This window comes from Notothenia rossii (genome assembly GCF_949606895.1).
Source record: "Notothenia rossii genome assembly, chromosome: 4".
Lineage (NCBI taxonomy): Eukaryota > Metazoa > Chordata > Actinopteri > Perciformes > Nototheniidae > Notothenia > Notothenia rossii.
The window spans coordinates 14,721,798-14,745,757 of record NC_136902.1 but is presented as its reverse complement, the minus strand read 5'-3'; positions in this window follow the sequence as shown (position 1 = coordinate 14,745,757).

Genomic DNA, 23,960 nt, shown 5'->3' with positions numbered 1-23,960 from the left:
GAAACATTGCTATCAGAAACAATGCATGACGTGTTTTGGACGTAATATGGTCTTTGTTTACATTCGCAAGCATCGCTAACACTCAGAGCTAACCTGTACTGGAGAGAGTATGTGTAAAAAAAGTAGCATTTGAGCTCCATATCGTTTCAGGAATAATCCTTGATGTGGTTTGGAACATGATATGGCATTTAATCACGGAAGCATTTAGCTGTGGCTCGTAGAATTCTGAGCAGGAACAAGCTCCCCCTCCTCTTTCTTTTTTTTCAAGCTAAGGACCCCAAACCTGCAGTTCTCCAACAGGCCTGAAATAGAGGGATATGAGGGAAATGCATGATCTGTTGAGCAAAACACATCAGAGACATGTTTTTTATATATTTGTATATATTTGTATATATCTAAAACCCATAATATATGCCCAAACACAGCGTAATAGGAGACCTTTAAGGATGTCCCCTAATGCGATGGGACCCAATTCATTAGATTTCATGAGATATCTAGAATTTCTGTTTGTTCAAACAAAACACAGAAGAACAACATCCAACTCAATGATCATTCATTTGCTATATTATCTTTGTAAAGGGGGCACTAATGTAATTTCCATGTTCCAGGCATATGGACGAGATACAAGTAAGGATATGAACTCGAACAAACATTAGGGCAGCTCTCCACCATGAATCTCACAGAACACAATGTGAGAGGGAGTTTAAAAACCACCACTATCCCACTGGATTAATTCTGAGTATTACTAAGGCATGGGTAACATTTGGGTTAAATCTGTGAGAGGGAGGTGCATTTAATATGAGAGATGGGTCAATTCAATATACTCAGCTTTATTACTCCTTTGTGTCTTTAAAAAATAGACCAAAACACCTACAGTGTAAGCCAGTGGACTGCCGGAAGTTAAAGGTCAAAGCGGTATTTGCTCATTTTTAGAAAATTGCAAATTCTACTGCCAACACTGCATCCAACACATTTCCAAAACAATTGATATTCAACAGGGAATGAGTTGTGGGAAATAATATATTTCTTAAGTTTTAAACTAACTGATGATCCTATAAATTATAACAAATATATATAAAGTAGCTAGCTTATTTCCATTTGTATGTATTAACATTTAAAGCTAGTATAAATTAACATGTACTGTATTCATTATGGACAATGTTGTACATATGTGCTATGTGTCTGGGTAAGGTGTTAAAAAATACCAGTGATAACACAATATTGTTTACCACGAGCTGTTGATTACTTTGTAATGGGACCAAGGTGTGAGAACTTTTCTTTGACACATTGAACACTTATTTGAGCGTTTCAAAAGTCATGTATATTTATAAAGCCGTTTATCAAAAACAAGGTCTGGTCATGCTGACTTAAGTTCTCAACAATGAGTCATACTAAATAATGCAACAGAGTGTGTTTACTTACTTAAGACATATTTTAGCCTAGAAATGAGGGGCTGGAAGATAAACATGTACTCTGCAGTAAATTGCCAGTATTTGGAGACCTTTTGAACCAGTATGTTTACGAGAAGATATTTTATAACTTGTGAAAGTTGCTGAATGGACAATCTGTTGCACTCATTAAAATCAAGTTTCTAGCTTGATACCATCATTCTGGTGTTACATTTCCAAATGTGGTGGTTGAATTTGACTCATAATTTTGGAGGCTGTTATGGGCCCATTAGCGGTGGGGGCCATGAATGTGGTGGTCAGCATGTTTGGGTGGCTGCCTGCTTCATTTGTGGTTAACAAAATATCCCCATAACCACTAAACCATTCAAATGTTGTAGGGGTATTTAAATGTGTCCATTTTCTAGCACTCTTTATAAGATCACATATTGTAGAAGACACGTCGTCATTAGTTTTGCCAAACACATTCATGCTCCCAAGGTTTTCTTTTGTAAGACCATGAATATGGCCAGTAGTCTATTGCCACCTCCACAACCACCTTTTCTAGCCTTCCTTTAGCCTTTTCCATACTCAAATAATTTGAGCATAAAACAGAGATCCCTGTTTTTTACCCGAATGACAGATGGACCTGGATTACTGTAGAATAGCCACTGTTGAGTGACTGGATATTATACAACCTACTGAGAACAAACATTTGAAAGCCAATAAAAAAAAAAAATACATTGAATGACAGGCATGAAGCCAATGGTTGTTAAGCAGCAACAACTTATAATGATAAAACAAAATCATTAAGGACAATGTTTTGAATGTCAATACAGTATATACACCGATAAAACACTAAGCAGTGACTATAGTCCACCTTCAATGTTGACACATAACCAAGAATGAACAAAACTTTTTTGTTAATGCAACTGTCCTTGCCAATAACATTTTTTCTAATATTCTTTGTTTAGTTTTTTGAAAGCATCACAGAGAGGAAGTCACGAAAATGTAGGCCTTGATGGGATGGCTGAATAACACAACTGTGATATTTATTAGGTTTACTTAAAGACCTTGGCTACATAATGGGTTCATTCATTAGTATCAAACAATTCTCATTTAATAAGAAAACAAGTGTGTCAGTGGCCTACGTCTAATCACAACAAGCTCAACCCAGCTGCACTGACAGAGGTCTAAGAGGTCACAGCACGCACATGGCAGGACATCTGACACACACAAACAAAACCTGTCTATGAGACTGGCCAGAGCTGAAGGTCGGCCTTGATAAGCACTGCATGTTTTATTCTATTTTAAAAGCTAAAGCATCATTCTACCATACAAAAATTCTACCAATACCTCGGTGGCACATTTCCTTTTTTTACATGTTAATACTAAACATGTGGTGCAGGTGCAGGTGGTGGAGGCTTTAACAGAGCTGGACTGTAAGTAATGCCAGGAGTAATGGGACTCATTTAGCTTCTTCCTAATTAGTATGTAGGAGTAACAAGTTACTTACCCCGACACTGTGGGTGACATCTTGGAACATTTGCAGCCCCCGATATTCATATATTTTCATGACATGTGAACCTTAATCTGTGCCACTGACAAACATTACACAGACATCAACATGCAAAGGCTTGTCTGCTTCTGTACATAGATATATTTATACAGTATGCATATTGAATACACATATATATTACCCTACCTTAATTTGTATAATAACATTACATTTTGATTACAAATAAAAAAAACATAAATGATGACAAGTGTTCCAACTTTTCTTATTTTTGTAAGATTGTTGCATTACATCCTGCGTAAGCTTACATGCAAACCACTGTAAGCATTCCTGATTGTCAGTTTCCTGCCCTGGCAGTTGCCTTATAATTTGCTTATTTAGTTTAATACAGTTATAGTTACTCAGTGTTGCCTTTAGTGGTGGATTTAATCCAACTTCAAACTGAGATGTCACGCATCTAACATCACACACAGCACTTATACCTGGGCGCACAGGCTTGGTGTCACCTTGACATTATTCAAATCCCCCTCCTCCCATTTTCATACATTTCCACAGTAAAAAACGGCTCTGCCCTACACCTTCAATGGAGTTTGCCCACAGGTAGACCCAAGAGGCTCCTTTTCAGTTAGGTTAATGTGAAGCTTTGCATATTACCTCTTTTTCCTGCTCAAAGTGAGAGCCTACCTAAAAGAAAATAGCTCTATTTATACATTTTTCTCAACATAGCAAAGTTAGTATGTTTTACCAATGCAAAGCAAAAGTGTTGTTTCTACTCATTTGTATTTGATTAATGCAGTTTGCAACTAAAAGAATCCTTGGTGTGTAGAGATGAATTCATGGCTGCTGGGAGATGAGCAGAAAGCAAGAGACTGCAGCAGCGTTCAGTGAGCAGCTCTCTGAGGAGGAGCTGCTCTGCGGGCTGTAATAAATTGGCTGTTTATTACGTTACAGGAAATTAAACCGTGGCCCAGGAAAGGCTGAACGTTCAAGTTAAACTACAGAAAAGAGAAAGATGTTTAAAGAACCCATACATTCACTCCACTATTCCTCAGGAGGGGAGTGAGATGCCTTAAGAAAGGTATTTGCCTTAGCTCCTTTTTATTTATTTTAATGTCAAATATGCCTCATTAAGAGTTTTCTCCCACTCAGGTCTGATCTCTGCTTCTGACAAAAGGAGCCAAATGAAACACTTAGACTCACCGTTGAGCCAACCATTCTTCGCTCCCTTTGAGAACTAAATGTCAAGGAGAACAAACAGTGTTCATTAATATGATGACACACTCACACTTTACAGCACCCGTGGTATACTAGAATCGAATTTCTTTTGTTGTCAAGCACACACAAATACAAATGATTTCGCCTTTTTAAAACACTACAGACACACTGCGAGTACTGCACGTAAAAAGGAATGAAAGCTTCGCAGTAAATGAGAATTTGTGTCACAAGTGACTGCTTTTTTGTTAAAGCACAGGGGGAAAGAAACAGTAAGTGGTCCCAGTAGAAAGTGCATGTGCATTATCGCAATCAACCCCCAACCAAGGAACAAAATTACCTTTTCTTGTCCACCAGCCAAATGGCTTGTGAAAGTCCAAGTTGTACCAGCCAATCAGAAGAGCAACAATGATTTTGTTGGCTAGTGAGTGGTGCAGATCTACCATTTTACCACTTGCATTTTACCACTTGCATTTTACTAGCGTTCGGCAGCAATTGTGCCCCAACGGTCCATTCTGCTGCTTCTCAGCGTTTCTCAAGAATTAGAGAACGAAAGAGGCTGAAGCAGGGCAGTAGTAAACTAACTTGTCCCATTTGTCTGTTTCCATGTCGGTGAGAAAATCAGATGACCTGCACTGGTTTGAATCACAATTACTTGGGGATACAGAGGCGAGGAAGGAGGGGCTGTGAGTCACAACGAGACAAAAGCCCGAGGCTGGATATTGTCACGCCAACACCGTCCAGGTCCAAAGTTGTTTTGGTGAAGGACAGCAGCAGACAGCTTTCATCTCTGTAAGCCTGTGTCTGCTTCATCAGCCACTGACTAGTTTGGACGCAGTACAGCGTGGACGAGGCTCTTCAGTAAACAAACCGTGTGTGTGTGTGTGTGTGTGCGCGCGTGTGTGTGTGTGTGTGTGTGTGTGTGTGTGTGTGTGTGTGTGTGTGTGTGTGTGTGTGTGTGTGTGTGTGTGTGTGTGTGTGTGTGTGTGTGTGTGTGTGTGTGTGTGTGTGTGTGTGTGTGTGTGTGTGTGTGTGTGTGTGTGTGTGTGTGTGTGTGTGTGTGTGGATTAGTGTGTTCAGGTGAGGCCAAGGCGGTTCTGTCTGACTAACCAAGCAATAGAAACAATGCTCCTCAAAGCTTCACAAAATGGAAGAGTCATGCACACACTCACAAAACATAAGCAGTTCATATATTTTATATTCAGGCCGATTATCAATGCTTTTTCATTTCAACATAACACCTTGCTTGATATTATATACATAAATAATTCTTGTTTTTACCTTTAAAAAACACATTTATGCTACAGTACAGATGCAGATTAAGTTGTTTACCCTGTAACACACAAATAAGCGCTGTAGTTGTGTTTCAGTGTGTGTACTAATCATTCTGAGTGCAGTGCCTCACCAGGCAACACTGCACAGCAGCTTTGTATTACATTATTCAAGCCCTTCTCACACACTCTCCAACCTCTGTGCAAATGTCCAGGACGTAATAAATAGACCAAACTGGAACATGAGTAAGTATCCAGCTCAGGATTAATCATTTCAGAATGCAGATTGGCTGAGTAATCTGGAAATACACACCGTCATGTTATTGGCCTAATCTTAGTTTAAGAATAATGTTCTGTTACAAGTTCACTCCTAAAAAGAAAATAATGAATAGAATATAGCTGATAGAATACTGTATGGTGGGATTTTGCCTCAGGCATTTCGTATTTTTAACAAGGCAATCCACAAATGTTATATTAACATTAACAAGTAGATTAGTATTGATTGAATAATTGCCTTCATGAAATACCCAGAAAGAAATCCCCTGCAATACTAAGCTACTGTATATAGTGTATATTAGTGGCTGTAAGCTGGCAATGCTGCAAAGATTAAATACAAACTATAACCTAGTGCATTTACATTACATACAGATTTTGTTCTTCTATCTACTCTCATATTTTTCACTTTATCTACAATTCAAAGCCATCTTTTTTCTCCTATCCTTCTATTTTCTGTTTATATTCTCTCCAATTTGGTGTATTTTCAATTTCCCATTTTTCCTTCCTTCACCCTCTCCTGCCAAGATGCCAACATGATTGCCTATCCACAGAGAAGATCATCATCTACTTTATTACACGGGAGGAAAATAATCCAGGTTATTTCATTACTGTGCTCTCTCAGGGACCAAACCAAAAAATAATGATGATTTTGATAACATAAAGCCATTCAGCAACAATCATGGGTTTAGGGTGGCTGTACGTCAGAGCGGTCTGTACATGCAGAGCCTCACTGGAGGACCGAAGAATGTAGAATTGAAAAGCTGGTCATGAATAAATATGACACCACATTTGTCCCTCTCCTTATCGAGGTTGCCCAGAGAGAGGTGGAGAAGGAAGCGCACTGATTACTGTGAACGCTGCTGACTCTCTGACAGCAGATGTCTTGTTGATGATAGGGCACATAACTACATGAAGGCAACATACAAATCTGTGGAGAGTTGGCATAAAACCTCATGGCAGTTTGGGTATAAACCACCCATCTAGGCGTATGATTCTCCTTAAGTGCAGTCATAATGTTCAGCGCCTCATTGATACCTAGAATCCTTCTCGGGATTCTAAAATGCTGCTTATGTATTTGCAGTGTGTAAATTGTTGTGAGTTAAGCATTGCTGTATTCATGCTGTATGCCGTAAGAGCATATGGTAATATCCACTACTGGATGCTTTCTTGTTCAATTTCACTTAAAATAATCTTTTCTTTTTTTCCACGGATGTCAGCTTAGAAGCAGAAACAGACATCATTTCAAAACAGCCACCTCACAAAACAATGCATCCCCATAATACTCTTGTGCATCTGCCCATTGCCATGATGATCTCCTGCTGTGTCCGAGAGGCTTAGCAGGAACCAACTGTACTTTGTGGAATTGAATGAATAAAACACAGAGGTAGAGAACGAAGGTAGACATATGGAGATAGGCTGCCACCGCTGGGTGAATAGTCTGAAATAATAATAGTGATTAATGCTGAGCCAGGTCAGGTTGTGGAGAGAGAGGGGGGGGGGGGTAATATAAGCCTTCCCGGGCTTTGCAGTGTTCCTCTGAGGGCTTGTCTGCACACACCAAAATGCTCATCAGCTGCTTACCTCTGCACACTCACAAACACACACAGGAACTCCCACACACCCAGCTCATGCATTCCCTCACTTTGTTTGTGTTTTTGTTTTTTGTTACCCTTTTTCTCCCTCCCCAATCTCTCCCAGGTGATTGAACAAAACATTACAGATTGCTGTCTTTAGCGGCGGGGAGCAAAGGGAAAGCTATGCAGCAGTCACCGCAGCATAAAGAGACTGTGGTCCAGCAGTCAGTGCAGAGTAGAAATGCTAGTATTTTTATACGGTGCAGAGAAATCAGTCAAAGTAGGTGATGTCAACTGTAAAGTATTTCCTGCTAGCGATCATGTAAACCCAAAGTAAGGTGCAGCGTGGCTTTCACCTTTTTTGAGTGATGTTAAGCAATTGGATAAAATAGTGTCTGGAAGAGAGACTGCATGAATACCAAACAGATGAGCTGACATCTCACTTAAATCAGTGTCTTTCTGATTGACACACCTGGATGGTGAGCAGCATCACTCTTGTATATTTCTACTGAATGTACCGCAGAAGCATGTCACAGTGATTGACCTCATCTGCAAAAAAATCTCCAGTTCCCCAGGAGATCATAAATAAAAGGGAGTGTGTATTTTAACCCTCGACCAGGATCCTGCTGTTGTTGCCACTCAGGAAGAGTGGTCTCTCTCTTTCTCCCGTGCCCCAAAACACACACACACACACAATCTCTTACTCTTAGATGTGCAGTGTACTCCAGAGGCCTGTACTACGAATCCAGTTCAACATACCCTGGATATGTTTGAGTTAGCAACATTTGACCAATCACAAACATGGACAAGCGTGCTGACAGCGCAGCATCATACTTCCTGAATGAAAAGTAAACTATAATATTATACAAATATGAAGCAGTTAAAATTTAAACATCCATGACTAAAACACTTTATCCAGGATAAAAGCCACATAGTTGCACCTGCAAGGTGAATACAGCTGGTAAAAGAAAAAGTGTTTGAATGCGTACATTAACAGGTTTATGATATCACTGCCCCATCTAAGACACGAGTGGATCTGACTTTAATTACATTTGGCTCGAGTGTTTTGTCAACTTAATGTGTTGCTTAAAATAATAAATCTGCATACAGTATGTGACACTGTGAGTGTTGCACGGCCAGATACGGCTCAAGAAGCTGACACAGATAAGGAAATATATGATACATTATGATGATGTGAAATGATGTGATATGAATGATAATGGGACACATCGACGTCTGCACTCACAGTGCCACGGACTGTAGGCTACGTAATGTTACTTTGATCCGATTACTTATGTTGTGGGAGATATTTAAGTAAGCTTTCTTAACGCTAATGTTATAATAGTCAGATTGCTCTGAAGATGGGAGGTGATATTCTATTCATTTTCACGTTCACACAGTCAGTTGATCTTTGCCGGCCGTCTTTCCTGCAACAGCAGTTTTTCTGTATTTCCTTTCTCCTGTAATATGACTTGATAGCTTTAAACTCTGCACACTGAGCTCTGATTGGTCAGCAGGCGGTGCTTTCACTGAGTTGAGCTCTTAGCCTGCAACCTAACCTGCTCCGGACCAGGCTAGCCATTCAGCATAAGTTACCATGGAGATCTAGCTCGCTAAGAAGAGAACCAGCGTCGTACAGTAGGACCGGAAAGCCAGAGTTTTCTCTGAAGTTGGCTCGCTAAGCGAAAATCTGGCTTCGTAGTACAGGCCTCTGGTTTGCCGTTCAGCATAAGTTACCATGGAGATATATCCCGCTAAAAAGAGAACCAGCGTCGTAGGACCGTAAACCCAGAGTTTACCCTGAAGTTAACTCGCTAATTGAAAATCCGGCTACGTCGTACAGGCCTCTGGTTTGCCGTTCAGCATAAGTTACCATGGAGATATACCCCGCTAAAAAGAGAACCAGCGTCGTAGGACCGTAAACCCAGAGTTTACCCTGAAGTTACCTCGCTAATTGAAAATCCGGCTACGTAGTACAGGCCTCAGGCTGCTCATGATTTTCAAAACACTCCATCTTTATTCTCCGTCATCTAGCTGAGCCCACGACTTGAATGACGTCTGTCTCCACTCTTGGGTATGAAAAATAAATTCAATAAGAGTTGCGATCTTTATATTTACCAGGAATATCAAAGAAACACAGAAACTGACCTTGGTTGATATGGTGAATGTGTTAGCAAACAGTGGCTTATTTACACACCCAGCAGATACAGAAAAATATTTTTTATTAATTTGCAGTCGTGTTAGATGCGTTCACAATGAGCCTGGACATGTTTTGTTCATCAAGGCTGCTGCTGGTGTAATGATATCAAGCTAAGAGGCAACCATTTCTTTAGATTCTTCAAATTCTCATCTCACCATGGAATGTAAATCTATGAATCAGTGCTCCTAATGCTTGATTCCAACACCAATGAAGAGGGCAGGTACGCTTTATCTCTGATCCTAGCAAGCAAACCCAAAGGATAGTCTTAATCATTAGTCTGCTAGCCAGATTAATACCGCTGTGGAGTATTACCATCCTGGAGCTCAGATGAGAGCGAGAGGATGGTTCCCGTAATGAGACATCCATCTAAGAGCACCTGTTATGTCTGTTTTATCTGCGGACAGGAAGAGAACAGAGGAGCCCGTCTCTCATGTATCATGTGAATATACCTGGTAAGACTTGTTGGATACGTGTCTGCCTCTGCCATGTTAATGGGCTCACTCCCAATTAGGGAAGCTGGATCTAATCAAAAGGTATAGGAATACACTGCAGCTCAATTCCTCTAAAGCCCTCCCTTTCCTTCTGTATCTTTCTCCTTTTGTTGAAAACCTGGGCCTTTTTAAAAGACAATGTTACACCAGCTACATCTTTTTAAAATGCCACACTTGTGTCAGATTGATATTTTTCTTTACAATGTATTGTCAAGTGTCAGCATTATTTGGATTTGGCTGAGACCGTCACTGTGGAGAACTCTGTCACTGAGCACTTCTGGATCAGATACACTTGGATGGATAAGTCCCCTTAAGATTAAGTATATCAACCATTTTCTTCCCTGTTGTTTCTCTAACTGGAGCCTTATGCACCCTAGAACCTTTATTATTTAAATTGTTCTGTTAGGGAAACATGCAATACACTATACTACTGCTAATTGACACCTGATTAAAAAATATGTGTACGGTATATTGTACCAGACAAGGAAAGCTCCTACAGTATAACCTCTGCACACTTTAATCACCTTCATGATTATTTTCAGTATTTAAGCAATCTGGATGTGTTGTTTCTTTTACTGTAATGATGCCATATTTATATTAGTAATTTAAGATTTTTGTTAACCTTGGTGGGCTAGAACGAAAATCAAGTGCTGGTGTGATGAGTGGTTTATCACAGTAACTTGCAGGTTGATTGTGAAGTCTTTTGTATTGAGAAGCCAAAGGTTATTGTGTGCTAATGTGCAGTATAAACATTTTAAACACCATATAAAAAAAAAAAAAAATTGGTACCAGCTAAATTATGTGTGCCACTTACTTTACATTGTTGTATTGTTAACACTAATAACTCTCGAATACTTTTGCTTACTAAATCATGTAAATGAGTTTCTAGTTTTCCCCTACCTGTTAGACCCAACAATCCATTACTACACAACATTCTGTCCTAAAGTGTGATAAAAGAAAAGCACTTTCCTCCGGCCTGACCTTGAATGTGTACCTGTAACTCCCAAATTGGACATGAGTTTCCAGCAGTGTACAATTTAACATTTCCTCCGAGTTCTGCAGCCACTCCACAGCTAAAGTAGTTACAGCGGGGGGGGAGAAAAAAATTAAAGAGGAAACAGGTTGGAGGACTTCAGTGTTAAAATACATCCAGAAAAGGCCATCTCATACTTGGTGTGAGTTTTTGGACCCCATCCAAAATCTTCTGATAACGTCTTTTATTTATTGACTTTGTCGTTAAGTAGCAGTTTCACTCCTTGCTCTTGTATCACTAGAACAGAGTTGGGGAGATGGAGGAAGATTTGCTGTCTCAGAGAAACTGGATATTATTTGAACAGAGCAGAAGCCATCAGCAGTGTCTGGGAAATGGGGATGAGATTACGAAGGGCTGTGTGACTCGAACAACTCTTGTCCTAGGGCTTGTTCAAAGTGATTTGAAATGCACAATGCTTTGGAGAGATTGGGCTATACAGTAGAGATACCTTTTTGTTGGTCCAAAGTCTTTGTGGTGTTCATATCAAATCATACCATTTCTGAGAATGAGTTTAGTGCTATTGATGCGTAACGAAACATTGGTTTTATAAGCCTGACTTACAAATTAGTTATCTAATATATCATATTCCAATCACTTGTATAGAGACTCTTATTGCACTATTTCACTATTTTCTTTTTTGCATTTACTTGCACTATTTTTTTCTGTTTTATTGTGTTTCACTGTAGAGCCTGTGACCTGAGATTTTCATTGTCATAAATACACTGTAGCTATGTACGTAGGACTAATAAAAGCCTTGAACCTTGAACCTGAAGCTATGGCCATTAGACAGAAGTAGATGCTGGAGAAAATACTACATACAAATATTGTAGGTAAACACTGAGCGTAGGAGATACTCTGAAAGTAGCTTTTCACTCATTTTTGGGGGGGATATGCTGTCGATGTGTATAGTATGTTAATGAGAATGAATCATTCTAATCAGGGCTAAAGAGAGGTTCTAGCATAGCCTAGAGGGAGACTTATCAATATCCCGGCTTCAAAGGAGAGGGCTCACAGCGTGGGCCTGAGAAATGTCTTCAAATGACTCCAGTTGTATCAAGGAATCAAGGAGTAGCCTTTCTAATGAAGGAGCGAGACATAATTATAGGGTAAATAATAAAACTGGCTTTCGTCAAATAAGCCTGAAATGGATTTTTCACCCCTGGCATGATTTTTGGCATTTATCCTACATCAGAATATAGTGTGTGATGCTCGACTTGCAAATGTGTTTGGCCTTGTCAATAATATCAAGTGATTTTCTTGAGAGAGCTAAGAGTGCCATAAAGCAGTTTTGAAGAAATAAAATATAGTGTATTGCATATGTTCGCACCAGATTCCTCCAACTGCTCCCGTCCACAGTCAAATGGAGATCTGAGGATAGCTTAATTGAGCATACTTGAGTATAAAGAAACATACTTGAGCTCCAATTATTCCCCTTTTTGTTCTGTCAACTTCAACTTTTAATATCTCAAGCTTATTGTTCATTATAAGCACAGGTTCAGCTTTCATTTGAATGAAATTAATTTAAACTTCTCACATAACTGCATAAGTAAATTCACTTTGAAGCCATACTCCTATCTTTTAGCAAGTCATCGTTTTGACTTCCACGCACATATTTGGCAGAGCTTGCAAGATGAAAGGTAAGGTAGCAGCTTGTCAAAAGCTATTAATGTGGGAGTAAAAGTAATTATATTGGCATCTCTTTGAAAATCAGACACATTGTCGTGAAGTGCTTCCAGTCGATGCATTTACCCGTTTGTACTTGTAGGCTGTTGCATCTGGTTGAAAAGTGAAAAAGAAGCCAGGCAATGAGCTTGATATAGAGTGAGGGGAAGGTTAAATAGCTTTGATTTAACTACAGAAGACAAGATAAGTAAAGGATCATTTACTTTTTTTCTTTAAGAAAATGGTGTAGTTTCAAATACATTATGAACACAGAGTTTGCAGATAGCATGTTGGATAATCTTTCTCTGAGTGCATAAGCGAACAGCCAAATCAGGTCAGGCCGGCTTTCAATCAATATGTATTGGTTATTCTTAGAGAATGGAGTGCGTGGGTTTGTATGTCTTTGTTTTAACTCCAGGTAACCATTTGTTCAGCTCATTGGTCTAGTTGCCCAGTTATTAAAGCCCTTGGACGTGCAGTATTACGAAATGGGAATCAACATTTCCAGGAAAAAAATTCTAAAGCAGCTCCCATTTTTTCCAATTGCAAGAAACGGTGACACATATAGGAAAAGGGTGATGACTACAGACGATGAAACTTCAAAAAGTAAATATATACATATTCAAATATGTATAAAAAACCTTCATCATGATGTGTGTAACTTCTGCCTTAGCGAGCCAACTACACATCACATTTAAATCAGGAAATACTCCTTGGTAGTGATTATTTCGGTTTGAACAATTGTTTGTCCCAAATGTAACACTTTTGCGAACCCCTCATGTGAAAACACTGTTAAAAGAGAACTTTCTACAATCTAATCATTCTGAAATACCATTCAGAAATAAAGGGTACTCCAATATCGAAATCAGGCTTTTGTGAAAGGCAATACCAACTTTTAAAGTTTTAAAAGAAACAACTCATCTAACTTTAATGAGGTATTTCTGAGGGATGGGGAAACACTTTTCAAAATATTGGTAAAACATACATGTATTAGCTTTCCTACCAAGAGTTAGATGACAACATTGATACCATATTAGTCTGCTAAATACGAAAGTATAACCAGGAAACAGTTTGCTTAGCTTGGATAAAAGATTGAAACAGGGGAAAACAGCAAGCCTGACTCTGTCCAAAGGCTAAACATCTGCAAACAAGCACCTCTAAATTTCACTAGCAAAGATCAGACATTATGGTTTCCTCAGGGGCTTAAGAACAATGTTCTTGGCCTGGAGTGGTTACTGGACTGTAAGAAGTCACTGTTAGAGAGGCTAAGCTAAAATCTCTTAGCTGTAGCTTATTATTTAGCTATGAGAATATCATGTTTTATAACTTCAGCAAATAAAAGTATTTTCCAAAATTCCCAACGATGTCTTTCAATGTTTAAGAATATAGATAAAATGTCTAATGTATTCAGATAGCTATGTAATACCCTGGATGTGTATCAATCTGATGGACCAGAACTCTGACATTGCCAGTGAACATTATGGAGACGTATTATTTTTTAGTGAGGTCACACAGGCACACAGAGGAGTACCTGTCTGATTGGTTACTTATCACAATGACATAAAGTATTTCCAGTGGACAAGGCTGCTGTCAAATTGAGTCTGTCCAAGTTGACATTGTACAATGAGGGACGTCTGGTGCTAAACAATCAGAGGAGGAACGTCGGCTGATGCCCGGAGAAATAATAAGGTTTGAAGTTGTTTTTCATTCTATGATCATGGAGCGTGTCTCCTCTGATATTCCCTTCACTCATTCACTGATGTGTTCATTTATTTATGGATCTGGATAAGCAACCAACAGAGAATTCACATCAGCCTTCCTCCAGAGGAGTCTTGTCACATCTACATATCCTTAATAGCTCATAACTCAAATAGTCCTGGCTTGACATGTCCCATCAAAAAGATGCAACACTTCGTCTGACATCTAACTTTTCCCCCTAAAACCATTGAATGCGTGTCCCATTAACCCTTCACTACATGTTGGCCACCTTGAAATACAGAAGAATGACTTTCTAGCTAGCCAACTTGGGGCATGTGGTGCAGTGGATAGAGTCTTGGTGATCGATTCAGGGGGTCACAGGTTCAAACCCCACTGCAGTCAGCATGTCGTTGTGTCCCTGGGCAAGACACTTCACCCCAAATTGCTCCTGTGGGGATTGTCCACAATATTGAGTATACGTCGCTTTGGATAAATGCGTCTAACAAGTAACATGTACACAAAAAAAAAAAAAAAAAACTACTGATGTTGATCTATACATTGGCCTGTTATGAACAAAAATTAACGCAAAAAAATACAATTTGTTGTATCGTTTCCCTATTGTTATGGATTCATAATTGCATTTACAGGCTTGGATTGGACAGGAAATAGCCACATACTGTTAAATTAGAGCTCTAGTAAAGGGATTTCAGTATATGTCCATTTCTATCCACCATAGGTGGCCGGTTGCCATATACTTATATTCCTCCTCCTCCTCTGGCCTGGAGGATAAAATAGTTCTAACAGCCAAATTAATCAGGGATGCAACAGCTTCCTGCCAGCTTTGATTTCAAGTCAATATTTACACCGAAGATTAAAGAAAGTGAAAAGCAGCAGGAGCTATTAAACAGATTTAGCATCTGCACTTAGGACACACTCAGTTCTTTGACAAAAATAGGAGTGACAACGAAAAAGCTGAATAAGCAAAATGTCACACACCCGAAATGTAAACAAGTAACATAAATCACTTCAGCCGAAGCAGCTTCAGGAAATGTGATGTTTTTCTCAACTCGCTGCACAATTGAAAAATGCATCTAGAAAACAAAGATTGTTTTTTCATGATGTTTTAATTTTTGCGAAGTAATAATGGAACAAGCAGGAGCCACCACAATAAGCAGTTAGATGAGTGGTTCCTCTTACTAGCAAGGTACTACACTTTGTTATAAAGCTTTGGCAAAAGTACTTCTGCCCAGATTTTTGATACATTTTTGTACATCTTCTTCCAATTACCCACATTGACAAAGCCCCTATATTCAGAACTCTGACGTCACCATTTCTAACCAATTATCTTACCCCTACATCCAGTCAGTGGTACGATGCTTTTCTTTAAAGGTCCCATGTCATGCTTTTCCGGTTATTACCCGTTCCCTTGTGTGTTATGTAGCTTTTTCTGCATGTAAACGGTCTGCAAAGTCACAAACCCTCAAAGTACACCCTGTAGCGAGTAAAACTCTAACACAGAAAAGACCTGTCTATGCTTCCCCAGAACGCCTCGTTGGAGATTTCTCTTTTTCCATTTTTTTCTTCCTGAGTATAGTGACGTGACCATACCCAGGTCCAAATGGACCAATCCGTGGAGCTCCTCACACACACACACTCACTAAGCCCTATCTTTTCTCAGCCTCGACTCCGTGGATCTCCACTCACAGTTCGCCACAAACTCACTTCAGTCAGACAACTCACGTGTTTCTTTAACATGTTTTTTAGAAGCAGCATAGTTGAGTTTAGCGTCTAGGCTCGGGCATCATCACTCCACAGATATACATAGCACGATGAGTGATGATTAAATAACTAACCCCCGAGCCTACAGGTGGAAGCTGGGGTGGTGGTGGGACAGGCAAGCAGCAGCGACGTAGAGGTAGCAGTAGCAATAGCAGCAGCAAGCAATGCATAGAGAGATATCTCCCAGGTTAAATAGAGCGGCATATTAAGGAGGCTCTGTTTGGTTGGTTGTAGAGTGGCAAGGGGCGTTATCTATGACTGCAGCATAAGTGCTCGAGTTGACTGCCTGAACTAGCTCGCAGGCTTCGCCCCATGTGTGTGTAGCAGGAGCTTTAGGACAGAGAGTGAATACATATACTATATAGAGATGCTGTATGAGAAAACCAAAGGTGATTTTGGAACATTGAACAATGTAAATCTATTCTAGTATACCTCAACAATGGAATTATGATCAGTAGGAATGCCCATGACATGGGACCTTTAAAGTGGACCTATCATGCTATATTTGAATAATATATTGTAGGACCATACCTATAGAAGGCATATTTATACTTTTTATTTTTCAAAATACCAAACAGATCATGCATTTTAGCCATTCCTCATTTCGCTCAATTTAACACTGTCTTTTCATGGGCTGATTCTGTGAGAACAGCACCATCTAGAGGCCTGGCATATGTACTACAGCGTCTCCAGCGCTTTCAAACGGAAATGTCCGTGGCTGTCTCCTCCTGATTGGTGGAGTTGGCCCAATAGACGTAGCGCCACTTCTGTGATGTCACAGAAGTGTTCAAATCTGGATCAGTCTGTATCAGATCCGTTGCAGCCCCTTTTTAAGAGATTTGGGTATGGAGGAAAATAGAGAGGGTTGTGTTTTCTGACACTTGGTGAGTTCCCTGGAACACCGGGGACACATATTCATGTATAAAAGACGTACAAAAGTGCATTTTGCATGATAGGTCACCTTTAAGTATAATGGCAGTTCTGTCTGTCTTTAAGACATTCTGCTCACCGTGCACCTTCCCATAATTATCGTTCAGGAGGTTCCATTAACCACCTGCTGGCTTTACTTCACCGTGACCAACGTATCGACTCCAGAGAATCCTGTTTTATCTCTCACCTTCATATTTGCTTATGATAATTGAAGAAACTTCACAAAGTAATTTTTCTCTTTGAAATGTGTGTTAACCGAATGTCTTCCTTAATGACATAAACGAAAATAAATGATGTTAACTGTAAGTATGCATGCCTATGTGTATTTCTTTCTTCATATAAGAAATAAGAATGTAGTTGTACTACCACCAAGATACAGCAAAATGTACTGTGGTATAAATATCTAGCTTGGATGGAGAATATTCTTCCTTCTTCCTTCATGCAAAATGCACTTTTTGATGTCTTTTATACATAAATATGTGTCCCCGGTGTGTCAGGGAACTCATAAAACCTTCTCTTTTTTCCTCCATACCCAAATCTCTAAAAACGGGGGTACAACGGAACTGATCCAGATTTGCTGCTGATATTACGTAATTTCGGAAATGTGGACCCACAGAAAGTTGCCATCAGAAACAATGCCTGACGTATTTTGGACGTAATCTCGTCTTTGTTTACATTAGCAAGCATCGCTAACACAGAGCTGTACTGTGTAGACTGTAGAGCATGCACATGTAAAAAAGCAGGAAATCAAAAAAAGGAACTCACCTTGTGATAAACCCGCAAGAGAAAAAGCATTTGAGCTCCATACTGTTTCAGAAATAATCCTTGATGTGGTTTGGAACATGATGACGTTTAATCACAGCAGAATTTAACTTTATCTCCGGTGGAATTCTGATCAGGCATTAGTTCCGCCTCCTCTTTTTTATTTTTCAAGCTAAGTACCCAAAATCCGCGTTTCTCTAACACTGAAACAGAGGGATATGGGGGATGTCTAAAATGCATGATCTGTTTGTATTTTGAGCAAAACACATCATAGACATGTTTTTATATCTTTTTATATATCTGAGACCCATAATGTATGACTAAAAATAGCATATAAGGAGCACTATAATGTAAGTGGAACTCCTTGAGATTTTCCTTTAACAGTCAGACAAAAACTAGTCTGAAGTAAGCAATCATTAAAACTGAAGTAAGTGGTCTGAAAGCCACTTGATGGGGGGGGGGGGGGTAAATGGTATTGTTCTTTATAGATATCTTCAGTTATAACATACTTCCTTACTGAAGTGTGACGTAGCCTTACAACAGACGTAGCTTAACAAAGACAGTGAATTAAAAATAATTGCTCTAATAAGTAGACATTTATGTTAGATGGTTTACAACTGCAGAAAGTGACATTTGCTGTGAAAGCATTTTCAATAAACAACTTGTAAAGTTCAGCAAAAAACGTAATAATATCCAATGTCACAAAACACTGATCACTTATAATTATAATACCCTGACACAATATTTGATAAACGCAAAATATGTAAAAAAATGTATTCATTTATAGGTATTGTGGAGCTGCAGAGAAGTCCAGGCTTACAAACGTTGTTTCTATAGATTTCATTTGAAAAATAAATTCGTACATCCTCTTAAAAACACACACCATGATCCTTTCAATGTATTTTTCAATTTTGTCCATATTGTGCAGCCCTTTTCATTACTACACTGTAATCAACACTGTTAACTGAGGAGGACTTTAGAATAACTATGGTGTCATCAGCCTAGTGTCCATGAGTGGGGATAATTTTTTTAACATAATGGACATTTAAAAACTACGACATTGCATTACCACTACCCTGGGATAAGGTTAGAACTAGGGATAGGAATGATTAATCGAATATTTGAAATAATTCAGGTATTCGAAAACACGTTATATTTGTTGTTATGATAGGGGTGCCTAAGTTGATTACATATTATCAAATGGATTAATTAAATGTATACGACAGTGCCCTTTGAAATATCTTAAGAAAAATATCAAAGAAAAAAAAAACGGGTAACGTTACACTCTAATGGAGAGTCCTACACAACAAACATGGCGTCAAAACGGAGTAATGTGTAGAAATATTTCGACAAGGTTAGTAAAAACTTTTTTTTTTTTTTAAAGTGTTAAGTGTTAAAAATATATATAATTATAGGATATATAAATGCGGTTAATCGGTTAACCGTTTTTTGGGGCGTCGAATATTTGAATATACATTTGCTTTCAAATTCCCACCCCTAGCTAGAACCTGGGAATCTTGTGCAGTTTAGACAATGAGGGTGAAGCTGATGGTGTGCGAGGTGTAGAATAGTCATACTTCAACACCTATCTCCCTTTCTGCTAATCTAATCAGATGTATACTCTGTGTTGCTGCTATTTATTAAAACACGAGTGTAATCCGTAGTATGATTTACCGGCACACAAACACTTATTCCAACACAGAGCCGTCTTGACATGGCACCTCACATTGTGATTTCATGTCAGTGCAAACGCTTTATAACGTCTTACTCAAAGAGCCGCCTTATGCGAGTCTGACAGGAGTGAGTTATGATGCTATGATTTTAATCCATTGCAACCACACAAACATGGTCTGACCTTAATTTGTGTGCTTATAATGCTCGGTGGAACAAGGTATTAAAAGTAGATCCTTGTGAAGTTCTTTCGGCTCTCTCCCTTTCTCTCTGTCTGTCTCTTTAAGCCACTGCCTATCATTTGTCTTGTCAAAAGCACCGGGTAGACAGGTAAATGGAGGCATGCCGGTGGGTGGGTGTTTTTGTCCGCATGATTACTGGAATTGTAGGCAGACAGACTCTGACCTGTATTAACAGTGACTTGTGTGTTTTTACGGCACTTTGAAGTATGTAAGTCAATCATATCTGAACCTAATATCCAGGTAATATACAACCAACATTCAGCATGCAATTACTGTATATTTATCAGATCAAACCATATATATTTCCAAAATCGATGATGGTATTTTCTAATATAATTACATATTTTATTCCTTAGGTGATATGTAAATGGGATATATTCTGAAAAACGAATCTTTCCGTGCTTAAATATTCATTTCAAATCTGGAGTGCCTACCAACCCCAAAAACTGAAATATAACAACCAAATCAGTTTTTGTGGGCCGCTTCTTTCAGCAGACATGGGATTTACCAATCCATTCAGATTTCCCTTTTTAGTTTCCATAAAGGCTTATTAGAATATACCAACCCCGCCCCCCCCACCCCCAATATATCCCTCAACAGCATGGGAAATACAATTTTTGTTTCGCCAGCCAATAAGAGCAGACTGGGGTTTTTGAGAGGTCCTTAAGAGACAGGCACTAAAGCAGGAGGTTTCTGAATAGGGGAAAAAAAATAAAGAACTACAAAATACCTGGTATGTGAAAAGCAAACTGAGCACAGGGATGGCAGGTGTGTCCATAATTATACAAAAAACCTCAAATGATAGAAAAACACACCTGATGAACCATATTGTAAAATAAGGCTAACAATTATGTGTCCATAATTATACAAAAAACCTCAAATGATAGAAAAACACACCTGATGAACCATATTGTAAAATAAGGCTAACAATAGCAACCATTAGGAGATGTTTAAACCTTGAGGAAAGTTATTTGACGATGATAATAAAAGATACAATTCTGTATTTTTTTTAAGCTTCTACATCACAGAGATGAAATATATTTTCCGCTGAGGGTGATTTTGTCAGACATTGGTTGTCTTTGTGGTAAATGGCTACTAAAAGCACAACAACATGTTGTCAAGGAAACCATCATTTGAAGTTGCTTCACGGGCGACTTGTCATCCATTTTTAGTTGAGCGACAGTCAACCGTTAAAAATCGCATCACTTTTTCCTTCTGCATGACTGAAGTTATCAAACTACTGGATAATTTCCACTGTGTTTGTGAAAAGTGGTTATTCTAAAACTGCAAGAGTGTCATTGGATGATACCCGTCTATCAGAGACTAGAAGTAAAGTAAAGCAAAGTCTTTGCTTAACAGAATATAATATGTTGATATAATAGCAAAAATAATAACCAAAACTGTATCTCAAATTATGAAAGCTTAACACAGTATGTAAGTATTAAACCATAATGGGTGTTTTGAACTGGAACCTGAAAAACTATAATTCACTGTTTTGCACTGCGACTGTAGTTTCAGTATTACTCAACTTTGGTTCAAAAAATGAACAATATATTGACAGTTGCATGATTTCAGTGTATTATCTGCTTTTTTACCACCTCTTTTTGTAATCATCTTTTGGCATTAGTGTGGTAGTATTGAAGGTTTTAACCTGCAGCGATCTGTGGCACAAAACCAATTTGTATATCCCCATGCAAAGACTGACAATTCAATCTGTTAGCTGAGAAACGAACATCAATGTGATGTTAATCATTGAAGTCATTTATTTCCTTCAAACTACAGAGCCAGCTGGAGGCTGCACCAATAACAGCTCTGTGAACCCCCTCTCCATAGCCCCTCATTCAGGATATTAATTGCCCAGCTATGTCCTCCTGTTATCAATCTCTACCAATCACACTTTATTAAATAAAGACACAATTGCCTTCTGGCACACATTCACGCACAACAGCCGGCTTTATCATCATGTATCTACAGTCGACAACTGCAGCTCCGGACACATTAAGATGATCAGCTCGAGACTGATGTTCCACTATCAACACTGAACACACTGGCCAGACTTCCCAATTAAAATCCCTTTTGAGTGCCTCTTTCCAAGTGCATTTGGTGTGTTTAAGTGTATGTGTTTATTCACATATGGTCCTGCATGATAACGCTGAACTTTAAAGCTTACATTCCTTAAATACTGTTCAATACTTAATGCTGTACAGAGCAGTTGCATACCTACTCTGTTGTACCCCACTATTTGTTGTGTGTGCCTCCCACATGCAGTGACTCAGTGGCATGTGGGTTTTTAGGTTGGCATTATGATCCTTTTTAGTTAATCAGATATGCTTTACAACCCACATAAAATGTGTCCAATATTTCATAAACCCTTCTTTATATTTGTTACATAATATGGGGGAAAACAACCTTGGTTTAGAGTTGATTGTCAATTTCATGCATGTTTTTAGTTTCAGGCTGCTAATTGAAAAGTGCTCCAAGGTCCTTTGTGCAAAGAGAATATTTAATTAATTTGGGAAGGAATGATATACTGTAGCACATAGCTTTAGTTTTTGAGACAAATGTTCAGAAGGCCACCGCACACAATTGCTATGGGTGTTATCACAGTAATATTTCGTTTATTTATTTCTGGCTTTTTTAATGTCAACCACAAACCAACACTATCAACACCTCAGTGGTTAAGGATATCAGTGCAACAGACAACAAAGGAGTTATATCATAAGTGAACTGCTGCCTCAGTGTCCTCTGGGTCTCACACAAATCATACAGGGGATTTCTTGGATGCAAGTAAAGACTGCACATCCAGATGGCTTCATTTGTGTCTCACATCAGGGCTCATGCAAATGTTAGTATGTAGAGCACTGAAGGCTTAGAAATATAAAAGTTAAATATAGAAAATAAAAGTTGTTGTACAGTTTGTCAACTCTTCTGACTGAAGGCTAAAAGAAAGTGGAACAGAAACATGTCAAAAAAGGTGAGGTCACATCAAAAAAAAAGGTCACATCATTATCCGTTAAATGATTTCACTCAATGTTGCACGTAGCCTTTGAGCACAGACACAATTGAATGCCGGGTTCAAATTAATTGCCTTTGTGCTCTTATCATCCTCCCACAGGATGGCTTTTATCAAAATCATTACCTAATGGCTAAAAATGACTGGTTAAAGCTTGTACAGCAACCAACAACTCACTCATATTCTGTTCCATAGAAGCTTAAATGACCCACATCCATTTTCCTCGCACACTCTCGCCTTCCTCACTGCCACCAGTTAGCATAAAGCTGCAGCACATTACCCAACAGAAGCAGAGCCGGAGGGAGAAAAGGGGGGGATTTGTACCTAATATCAAAGTCAAGGTTCAGTCGTCATTATCCTGACCCTCCCACTCACCTTGTCTCCATGGATGACCCAATGTCAATCATTGACCAGGTCCATTATTACCCACTGCAGCCAATCACAACCCAGCTTTTAAATCACTCCCAATCTGCCCTTCCATTGAACCTAGCAATAAGGTCATTTAATGCGTAATATGTTTCCAAAGTGTGAATAAATCTGACCTTATCTCTGTGAGTACCATCATTTAAGTACTGGATTGATTCAACTGTCTTTGTTGAGCGTGAATATACAGTGCAGCTTTTCCGTGATGTTGAGCTTTTACCAAATGTACTGTATAGTAAAATCATTTATAGAGGTCAATTATCCATCCTTTCTTTTCGTAGTGACAGCATAAAAACTCTCACTGCAGATACCATGTCTGCAGTAGACAACAGAGTTAAAGGGCAAGCGCAGCAGTGTGTGGGTCGTGACCACAGGTTAGCATAATTACTGTTGCAGAGAGCACAGGGCATTTATGATTGTGATGCACCTGAATTGATGTATCGTAAAATTATAAAAAGAGAGTATAATAAATATAAGGTAACAGGTTTTTCTGATTGCCTGGAAGAGACAGTCACCACTAGAGGCTTTCTGAACATTGCGAGAAGCAGGTTGTGTAGCACATTCAGGTTGAGGTAATGAAACTGTCCATGAAACTTTTTGATACATTGAATGAATGTTATCATATTTCTTACACACAAAGGTGAAAGACTACTGTATGTATATGTGAGTCTGATATTGATAGTACAATTGTCATTTTACATTTTCTAACAACGAAAGTGATCTTATAAGCTAACTTTTTATCATCCCCCTTGGTTACGGTTAGTTGCTAGAGCACAGCATGTTCCAAATGTAGCACTAAACGTATGCAGCTTGAAATGAGAT